This window comes from Garra rufa, chromosome 13 (assembly GCF_049309525.1).
Source record: "Garra rufa chromosome 13, GarRuf1.0, whole genome shotgun sequence".
Classification (NCBI taxonomy): domain Eukaryota; kingdom Metazoa; phylum Chordata; class Actinopteri; order Cypriniformes; family Cyprinidae; genus Garra; species Garra rufa.
In genome coordinates this window covers 3,037,984-3,049,702 of record NC_133373.1, presented here as the reverse complement: position 1 = coordinate 3,049,702, position 11,719 = coordinate 3,037,984, and positions in this window count along the sequence as shown.

Below are 11,719 nucleotides of genomic sequence, written 5' to 3'. Positions count from 1 at the left end.
GAAAAAATAAATGTCATACATTTTTCCCTAAGACACCCACTAAAATGTCATTCAGTGTAACACTCTTGTCTGACACATTTAACTCTACATTTTTAAAAATTTGCCACTAAGATTTTTTTTACTAATTTAAAACACCATAAAATGTATATTTTATACATTTTAATATGTACAAGTCAGAATTTTATTTAATGTTGTGAGAATTTTTACATAAATAATGTGAATGACAATGTAACATAATTTTTTTTAACAGAATTTATTTTATTTTCCAAAAATGTATTTGAAACCTTAAAAGTAGACACTTTACTTACATTTAATGTGGTTTCTATGTACATGAAATAAAATCCTATAAAAAATAAATAAATAAGAATAAATATATATATATATATATATATATATATATATATATATATATATATATATATATATATATATATATTGTGTTTTAAATGAGATTGTTACACTGAATGAAATTTTAGTGGGTGTCTTAGGGAAAAATGGATGACATTTATTTATTCCTCTGAAAAAAAAAATTCAATTAAATAAAACCGGAAACTTAGTAATTTTTTTTTCTTTCTTATTTTTGGAAAAATAACAACAACTTAAACAGTTTTTATGTTTAATCCCGTTTTCCTCTTTGACCTATATATATATATATATATATATATATATATATATATATGTGTATATATATATATATATATATATATATATATATATGTATATATATAACTTGAACTCTAAAACACAATACAATTTAATATGCTCCTTATTCTTTTATATATTTTAATATGCACAAGTCAGAATAAGCATGTTGTTTGAATTTTTTACATACATATTGTGTTGCACTGATGTACAATGTAACATTATTTCAACCAAATTTTAACATTTTATTTTCCAAAAATGCATTTGAAGCCTAAAAGTAGACACTTACATTTAATGTGCTTTCTATGGACATAATTTTTTTTTTGATGTGGGCATCTAAACCTCTTTGATCCATATATATATATATATATATATATATATATATATATATATATATATATATATATATATAATTTTTGGCCACATGTCAATGATCATCAGCATTTCCAAAACCACAGGATAGTTGCAGTTGTGGATGTGATGAGAAAGGTCAGCTAATCCTCTCCTGCCAGTCTATAATCTGTACCGCTGTGTAATTGTCCTCACCTGTTTGTGACAATGAGGTCAAATATACATTTTTATTAGGAAAAGTCATTAAAAACAGGCTCCACTTCATATCAAAACATTTAGTTTGATCTGGACCATGGTTTGACTATTGGGACTACGGACAATGGTTTGATCTTGGAAATTTCTGAATGTATTGATTGTAAAATAAATTGGAATGGCATTTATTTTGGTTTGTTAGAAGGTCAAATAAATATTTTATCTTTGGCTATGCAGATTTGTCGATTTAATGATGAGCAACAACAGCGATAACCGCAGGATAGTTTCAACAATTGAGATGATCGTAAAGGTCAGCTATCGCCCCACCTACCAGCCTATAATCAACACCGCTGTGAAGAGATCTCTACTTCAACCTCAGCCATGCAGTTGAAAAATACAATTATTTAATTTATTATTAATTTATATTTCATAAACCCATAATATCACTCGGCTTTGTATTCGATTACACTCTTAAAAATAAAGGTGCTTCACGATGCCATAGAAGAACCTTTTTTGTCTAAATGGTTCCGTAAGAACCTTTAACATCTGAAGCACCTTTCTGTTTCACAAAAGGTTCTTTGTGGTGGACGAAGGTTCTCCAGATTCCAAAAAGGTAAGAAAGATATGGTTCTTTTAAGAAGCTTTGACTGAATGGTTCTTTGTGGAACCAAAAGAACCTTTTAAAGCACCTTTATTTTTAAGAGTGTAGTATTTTAAAGTGAAGCTCAGCACTAATTTTATTTTAATCATTTTGTAGATTTTTGTGTTAAAGACAGTTAAGATAAGATTCAGCTTAAACAGCTCAGACAGTTTGTTGGAATAAATAGAAATAAGATGGGTTGTAGGAGGTTGTAGGGCCCTATGAAATCTTTTTTTTTTTTTTCAAAATCTGTTTTATTTATTTCCAGATTCCATTTATTTTTTTATTTTTTCATTTTAATTTTTCTGGAGTCAGTGTTTTTTCCCAATTTTAACTTTTCTAGACTTATTTAGACTTTACTTACTAGGTTGATTGATTACATTGATAATTGCAATTCCATACATTTCCATTTCTATTACAGTCCGTTTCAAAATTCTTAGGTATCTCATTTTGTCACTCCATAATTCAGAAAATACAGGCAGAAAATGATATATATATATATATATATATATACACATATAATTTTTTTTTTTTTACAGATTTTTGGGAATAAAATGTTGTATACAATCAAGCAAATTATATATAAACACAAATCCCTCTGTAAAAACCTTCAGGATTTAGACAGGAATAAAAATGTAAAGTTTGGTGTGTGTAAGTGCTACTGAAGTGGAGATTTATGGCTCAGTGTAGGAGAAAAAACTCATAAAACCGGCCTTTAAAATTATGTATTGTAATTGAGATCTATTGACACAAATAGATAAAGTGCTATAGAAGAAACACATAACAGTGTCCTTTGGATGTTTTCTTTCCACTAGTCTGAAAAAACACGTTATGAAAAACCTAAAATCCCAAAATCTCAAACTTGACAGGTGGTTGAAAAAAGTGTTTTTGCCTGCAATGTCTCACCTTAATCGTTAAATTAAAATATATTAATAAAAAAAGCATGTCTCATTATACAAAATCATGAAATTTACACACAATTAAACAGCATTTTTTTTAAGTTTAGCAAATTTTTTTAAAAACATTTTTAAGGCCTTATGAAATACATTTTATTTTATTCTCAAATTAAATTTTATTTATTTATTTATTTATTTGTTTAATGGTTTCATTAATTTTCAATAATGCAGGATTTATATTTAAATGGTGTCTTTGTGATTTAATATTCACAGACAGTAGTTTTATAATAGTTTTATAAGTTTTATAGTAGTTATAATAATAATAATAATAATAATAATAAATAATAATACATTTCTGGTTTAAAATCTTTTCTAATTTTCTCTGGTCTGGCTTAAATTAAAATCCTATGAAAAAATAAAATAAATAATAATACGTTCCCGGTTTAATTTAATTGGATTTTTTTTATGAGCAAAAAATAATTGTCATACATTTTTCCCTAATTTGCAGAAGACACCCACTAAAATGTCATTCAGTGTAACAATCTTCTCAGACATATCTACATATTTAAAATTTAGAAACCTTTAAAGTAGACACTTTACTTACATCTAATGTGTTTTAAATGGACGTTGGTAAATTTCTTTTGATGTGGACATCCTAACATCTTTGACCCATATTTAAGAGGTTAATTCTTTGCGTGCTAAAAACTCCTTTTTCAACAAGTGATGTTTCAGTCAGTCAGTCAACATGGAAGGAGCAAAAGAACAGCATACACTGCAAAACTGGAGCTTGTTTAATTTAGTGTATTGATCAAGCAATTAGTTTTCTTGTTATAGATAATGAGGGAATAATGTAGATATAATTGTGCCCACTATGTCTTATTTCAAATCAATACACGTCACAGGCATAGATCAGTCACCTCTTCCTAAGGCCTATACTTGATTACATGACTACACAGTTTTGCAGTTTTGTGTTTGTAATAATGACAATGTTTACAATTGAAACGATTGTCAGTACTGTTTTCTCTGACGTTTTCAAAGTTGACCACAGAAACTCAATAACCACAAGCTCTGTTTTATAGCACAGCACTTTTTTAAAATTATTTTAGGAAAGTATGAAAACTTTGTACCGCTATGCGTCACTCGTATTGTTTTATTGACATTTGTCGTCCTCATGCTGACCAACAAAATGTACACATAAACAAATCTCCTGTTTCAGATGCAGCCCTCAAATGCTTGTTCGTATTGAGGTTTTAATTTGATTTCCAGCAGATTATATCTGAGTGGCGTTCTGAGACTCCAAATAGAAGACACAACAGGCCCTCAAATGCATGATGAAAAACAAATGCACAGGTTCACCATGCTGTCCAGCTTCACAATTGATTTTAAAGGAAGAAAACTCGATTGGCAGGCCTTCGGTGACCCCAGGAGAACTCCTCGCCATGTTAACTGTGGTTCAGCGAGAGCAGTCATCTGTTAGTTATATTGATGGAGCTTTCCTGATAATGCTGTGTTTTCAATGGCATTCAATTCAACAGATGCTGCGCTCATCTATCTGTTTGCTCAGGACTTTGCCACAGCTTGCCGATAATAATGACCATAGTAATGAACAGTATACAGTGGCAGGATTAATAACCCAGCACATTAACACAAAACTCTCGCTATGTTTATCAAACCATTCCAACAGCATGATCAGCTGAATAGTCTTTATTGCAGATTAAAACGGCGTAACTTTTGATTTCAGACTGTGGTGTATTTCTAATAAACCTGCTGCACACACAAGGGGTCATAGTTCTCCCTTTGCTTTGTGAACTATTTATGCGGATAGAGGCATGTGTGAGACAGTATCTCTAGGTAGACACATATGTGACCCTGGACCACAAAACCAGTCATAAGGTTAAATTTTACAAAACTGAGATGTATACAGCATATGGAAGCTCAATAAATAAGCTTTCTATTGATGTATGGTTTGTTAGGATAGGACAATATTTGGCCGAGATACATCTATTTGAAAATCTGGAATCTGAGGATGCAAAAAAATCTAAATACTGAGAAAATCACCTTTAAAGTTGTCCAAATTAAGTTCTTAGCAATGCATATTAATAATCAAAAATTACATTTTGATTTATTTACAGTAGGAATTTTACAAAAAAAATTCATGGAACATGATCTTTACTTAATTTACTAATGATTTTTGGCATAAAAGAAAAAACAACAATTTTGACCCATACAATGTATTTTTGGCTATTGCTTACAAACATATCTCAGCGACTTAAGACTGGTTTTGTGGTCCAGGGTCACATATAAGCGAAACAGACACTTTTTTATTTCATCACTCAGTCTTATCCCTTTTTGATATCTTAAATAACAAGTATGCAATAATGTACATTTACTTGACTTTCATTATCACCAATTACAGAGTGATCTGTAGATCCTAAAGAATCAATCTAAAAGTGCATAAACATATTCTTAAATCTTTTTAAATTAAATTTTGGTTTTAGTTGAAATGATTAAATATATTACAACAAGTGCAACTGAATAAATATTGAAGTTGAAAATAATTTTAATATGTACAAATGGGTATATCAAAATAAATATAAGCTTAAATATTATTATTTTATTTATTATTGTTATTTTTTAAAGATTTTAAAACGTGAGAAAATAGACCTCACTGATCAGAACTTTAATGGTCCTAAAGGGGTTTATTTTGTATAAATGCATCGGTAATAAATGTATGCTTAGATTTTTATTTATTTATTTAAATATTGTGGTATTGCAAAATACAGAGTTATCCTAAAACTGCATTTGTGATATATGCTTAAATATTTTTAAATTTAGCTGAAATTATTTAATATATTTCAATGAGTGCAAATGAGTAAATAAATATTTAAGTTGAAAACAATTTGTGCAAGTAAAAATAAGTATATGCTTAAATATTAATGTTTTTAATGATTTTAAAATGTGAAGAAATAATAATCCTAAGATTTTGTGTAAATGCATTGACGTATGTATGATTTTTATTTATTTAGTTAGTTAGTTGCAATGATGCATACATTTAGTGGTAATGCTTTACAGTAAGTGTCATTTGTTAACATTAGTTTATGTATTAACTAAAATTAATGAAAAAAGAACAACACATTTACTCTATTAATCTTTAATGCTAGTTAATAAAAATACAGTTGTTTATTGTTTGTTTATGTTAGTTCACAGTTTATTAACTAATGTTAACACAACGTGTGATTTTTTTAATGCATTAGTAAATGCTGAAATTAACATAAATGCTGTAGAAGTATTGTTCATTTTTAGTTCATGCTAACTAATAAACTTTTTTTGTAAAGTGTTACCAATATTGTATTTAACAATGCAGTCATTTGTTTAATAATCAAAAATTATTATATTTAATATAAATAATTAAATATATGCCTAAATATTTATATTGAAAAATATTGGAATATGTACAAATACATATGTATAGAAAATAGATGCTTGAATATTTTAATATGTGAAGAAATTGACCACACATTTGATCAAATATAGAGAAAAAAATAATAATATTGTGAATAATTATTACACTGTAAAACAATGTTTTTAATATTAATATTAACATTAAAATTTAATTTATATATGTAATTAAAGTTGAATTTTCAGCATCATTACTCCAGTCTTCAGTATTCAATATGCTGATTTATTATCAATGTTGGAAACAGTTTTGCTGCTTAATATTTTTTTGGAACCTGTGATGCTTTTTTCAGGATTATTTAATCAATAAAAGTTAGAAAGAACAGCATTTATTTTAAAAAGATCTAAAATAGGTTTTCTAACAATATACACTACTATTCAAAAGTTTGGGGTCAGTACATTTTTATTCTTTCCTTATATCAAAGAAATTAGTACTTGTATTCACCAAGGATGTGTTAAATTAATAGCATAGTGATAGCATAGTTTTACATTGTTAAAAAAGATTTCTATTTTGAATAAATGCTGTTCTTTTTAACTTGTTATTCATCATAGAATCCTGAAAAAAAAAAAAAAAAAAAAAAACAGGTTCCAAAAAAATACACTTAAGACTGGCGTAACAGCTGATGAAAATTCAGCTTTGCATCTCAGGAATAAATTATATTTTAAAGTATATTAAACTAAAAACCATTATTTTATATTGTAATAACATTTTGCAATATTACTGTTTTTTTTCTATATTTTTGATCAAATAAATGCAGCCTTGATGAGCAGAAGAGACAACATTACAAGTTTTACTGACTTAAGGACAGACTGATACTCTCACTTCTTTCTTTTAGTCATATGAGAATGTTTGCTCTACGATCTGATTATATCAGCATTCTTGCAAACAATTTGGAGATGAGCTTTTAGATTAGATGTGACTTATGTCTGTCTGTCAGTGTACAAACATTATCTCTGGCGCTGCATGTCATTTATTCTTCATCTCAGCCCAATTTTATTTGCAGCAACAGACCGGCTGTATTAGCTTAAGGTTTCTCATTCCTTTCTTCATTGCTTTTAGAAAAGTCTCATGAATTTGCAAGTTATATATCTTTTTCTTCCAATAACGTTGCATACGAGTACACACACAGTCTACATCTGCCATGATGCTTTACAGATGCAATACAGTGGGTCAGTATGGGTTTGCATGTATGCAGTGGTGGTCCACAGAGTCTGATGGGGTTGCGACTAGAATAGTGACTGAATGCAATATGGATAAATAACAATAAGAAAGCAGGAAAGAGTATCATTTGACATTTCTACGACCCACCGTAGGGGTGCAGTGCTCAGGAGAACCACATTCTCTTTAGTTTCTTCCTCGTATTTTTCAGCCATGATGAATAGATCAATTTGCACTCTCTCATAGAGCTGAGATAATGACGAATGCAGAAAAGGGCTAAAAGCCGACAGTTCTGGGCCACTAATGAAGCATTATATCATTTGATTGGGAAGCTGTGGGTTTGGGGGAAAAGAAAAGAAAAAAAATCCATGGAAAGCATTCATTTTGTGTCACACTGTTGTGCTTAACTCTCATGCTCTGTTGAGATTGACTGATGATTTTGTGTTTGATTTCAGTTTTAAAATTAACTTTTTTTTTTGTTCTCCACATTATTTCATGTTCTTCTGACTTGTTTGAGTTAATATTTAATAATTGGTATATATTTTAATTGTGTTATTATTTATTTATTTTTGTTTGTTGTTGTTGTAGTAAATATGATCCCAGAAAAAAAAGCATTGCATGGGATAAAATTATAAAATTTTCTTTTATGCCAAAAAAAATTACGATATTAAGTAGTAAGTTAAAGTAAATTCACGTTCAGTTAAAATATTTAGTAAATTTTCTACTTTAAATATATCAAAACTTAACTTTTGATTAATAATATGCAATACTAAGAATTTCATTTGGACAACTTTAAAGGTGATTTTCTCAATATTTAGATTTATTTGCACCCTTGATTTACAAATAGGTGTGTCTCAGCCAAATTTTGTCCTAACAAACCATAAATCAATGGAAAGCTTATTTATTCATTTGGATGATGTATAAATCTCAATTTTTAAAAAAATGTCCCTTACTGACAGAAGTATATAAAATAAGTTATAAGTTTAAGAGATGCATTGCATTTATACACGTTTTAGTTCTAACGTAAGTATGTTATGAATTTATTTATTTATTATAAACTTGAGATAAGTTTGGGATCAGTACATTTGTTTTTTCTAAAGACGTTTTTATGCTCATCAAGACTGCAATTATTAGATTAAAAATCCAGAAAAAAATATGTAATATTGTGAAATATTATTCCAATTTAAAATGGCTGTTTTCTATCTGAATATATTTAAAAATATAATTTATTCCTGTGATCAAAGCTGAATTTTCAGCATCATTACTGCAGTTTTTAGTGTCACATGATCCTTCAGAAATCATTCTAATATGCTGATTTATTATCAATTTTGGAAACAGTTGTGCTGAGTAATATTTAATTTATTTATTTTTCAATACATAATAAGTTACAAAAAACAGCGTTTATTTAAAATAGAAATCTTCTGTAACAATATAATTGCCATTTAAAAGTTTGTAGTCAGTATGTTTTTATTCTTTTGTTTTTTGAAAGAAATTAAGCATTTTATTCAGCAAGTATGTGTTATATTGATAAAAAGTTAGCAAAGACTTATATTGTTTCTATTTTGAATAAATGCTGCTCTTCGTAACTTTTATTTCGTCAAAGAATCCTGAAAAAAAAGAATCACAGGTTCCAAAAATATTACACCACTGTTTCCACTGATAATGAATCAGTTTATTAGAATTATTTCTGATGAATCATGTGACACTGAAGACTGAAGTAATGATGCTGAAAAATTTTGATTGCATCACAGAAATAAATATTTTGAAATGTATTAAAATAGAAAACTAACATTTAGAAAACAGTGATTCATTGCATCTGACCTTAAATATATTTTAAGCTATTGAAATGCCTTCTGAGACTCTAAAGAGAACAAATTTGTTTTCTGTCATTGCATTGCTATCTCTATTCAGTTTCCTTACTGTCTTTTGCGTCTCCTGTCCTGGTTCAAATTATGAGAGCTCAATAGAAAAAAAAAAAAAGCATGGCAGTATCTCTTGACGGCCCTAATGAAAATAGATGAGTGGATAAAATATATCGGACTGGACATGTGACAGTCCATTGTCTCTTCCCGTCACTGAGCAACGGCGCGTTCCATAGCTCACCTCTCAGGAAATGAAGTCGTCGCAGCTAACGCGAAGCGTAATGACAGCAGACAGAGGGGAGCTCTCTCACTTTAGTTCTGCTTTTTATTTCCATTGAATAATGAGCTGATGGAGGGAACTGACAGAGAGAGGGAGGGTTGAGAGGAATGATCCTCAACGTGCTCAGATTTAATCCATTTCTAGAAATATTCTTTGTGTGTGTCAGATGCTTATGCGTCACGGTTAGCTGTGGTTTCCATGCAAATTTCACTGTTATTAAAGTTCGGGTGACACTTGAAACTTTATAGCTCATTTACCGGAATAAAACTAATGAAATTTAACTGTAAATAAATATGGGAGCCTGGAGCTTTATAAGTCAGTTTCTGTATTTTCCACAAATTTGGTGTAGAAACTATTTTCACTCAAAAATAATAAAGAAATTTCAAAGAAATCTTATGGGTTTTCAGAAACATGCAAATAAAATAATTATTAAATATGTGACCCTGGACCACAAAACCAGTCATAAGGGTCAATTTTTGGAAATTGAAAATTGTGCATCATCTGAAAACTGAATAATGGCCGAGATACAACTATTTGAACATCTGCAAAAAAAAAAAAAAAACTTTTAAAGTTGCCCAAATGAAGTTCTTAGCAATGCATATGACTAATCAAAAATTAAGATATATTTACGGTAGGGAATTTACAAAGTATCTTCATTCAACATGATCTTTACTAAATATCCTAATATTTGTTTTTTTGTGTTTTTTTTTTTAAATTAAAGAAAAATCTATCATTTTGACCCATGCAATGCATTTTTTTACTATTGCTACAAATATACCTGTGCTACTTAAGACTGGTTTTGTGGTCCAGGGTCACATATTATTAGATTATTAAAATCATGTCAATGTATTTATTTATTTAAGTGACCATAAATTCATAACATTTAAATTCATGTGCCTTCTTCCCTTGACCTGATTTTTTTTTTTGATATGTGGTTTGTTAGGATAGGACAATATTTGGCCGAGTTACAACTATTTGAAAATCTGAGGGTGCAAAAAAATCTAAATTCTGAGAAAATCACCTTTAAAGTTGTCCAAATGCAATGCATATTACTAATCAAAAAATATGTTTTAATATATTTGCATTAGGAAATTTACAAAATATCTTCATGGAACATGATCTGCGCTTTATATCCTAATAATTTTTTTTTTTTTTTTTTTTTTTTTTTGGAATAAAAGAAAAATCTATCATTTTGACCCATGCAATGCATTTTTTACTATTGCTACAAATATACCTGTGCTACTTAAGACTGGTTTTGTGGTCCAGGGTCACGTATTATTAAATTATTAAAATCATGTAAATGTATATATTTATTTAAGTGACCATAAATTCATAACACTTAACTTCATGTGCCTTCTTCCCCTGACCTGACATTTTTTTTTATTTGTGGTTTGTTAGGATAGGACAATATTTGGCTGAGATACAACTATTTGAGAAATCAAAAAAATCAAAATACTGAGAAAATCACCTTTAAAGTTGTCCAAATGACTTATTAAATTATTAAAATCATTAAAATCATGTTAATGTATTTATTTAATTAAATGACCATAAATTCGCATTTAAACATTTAAATTTGTGTCTTCTTTCCCTGACCTGATATTTTTTTGATGTATGGTTTGTTAGGATAGGACAATATTTGGCCGAGATACAACTATTTAAAAATCTAGAATCTGAGGGTGCAAAAAAAATCTAAATACTGAGAAAATCACCTTTGAAGTCGTCCAAATGAAGTTCTTAGCCATGCATATTACTAATCAATAAATTAAGTTTTAATATATTTATGGTAGGACATTTACAAAATATCTTCATGGAACATGATCTTTACTTAATTTCATAATTATTATTATTTTTGTTGAATAAAAGAAAAAATTATCATTTTGACCCATACAATGCATTTTTGGCTTTTGCTACAAATATACCCCTTTACTTAAGACATATTCAGGGTCACAAATTTGGATTTATTTTATTGTATTTTTCTATGAATTTTCTGGGGTCATATTGACTGCAACTGAAAAAAAACAAAAACAAACACACAATTAGAATTGATACCAATTATATTAATATATATCAAATAAACATTTACCTACTTGAATAAAAGGAAAAGAAAAGAATAAAAGAAAAATGGATAATTTTGACCCATGCAATGTATTTTTGGCTACTTAAGACTGGTTTTGTGGTCCAGGGTCACATATTATTATGTCCTGGCCTGACATTTTTATTTGAAAACCCTTGTTCTGAAAC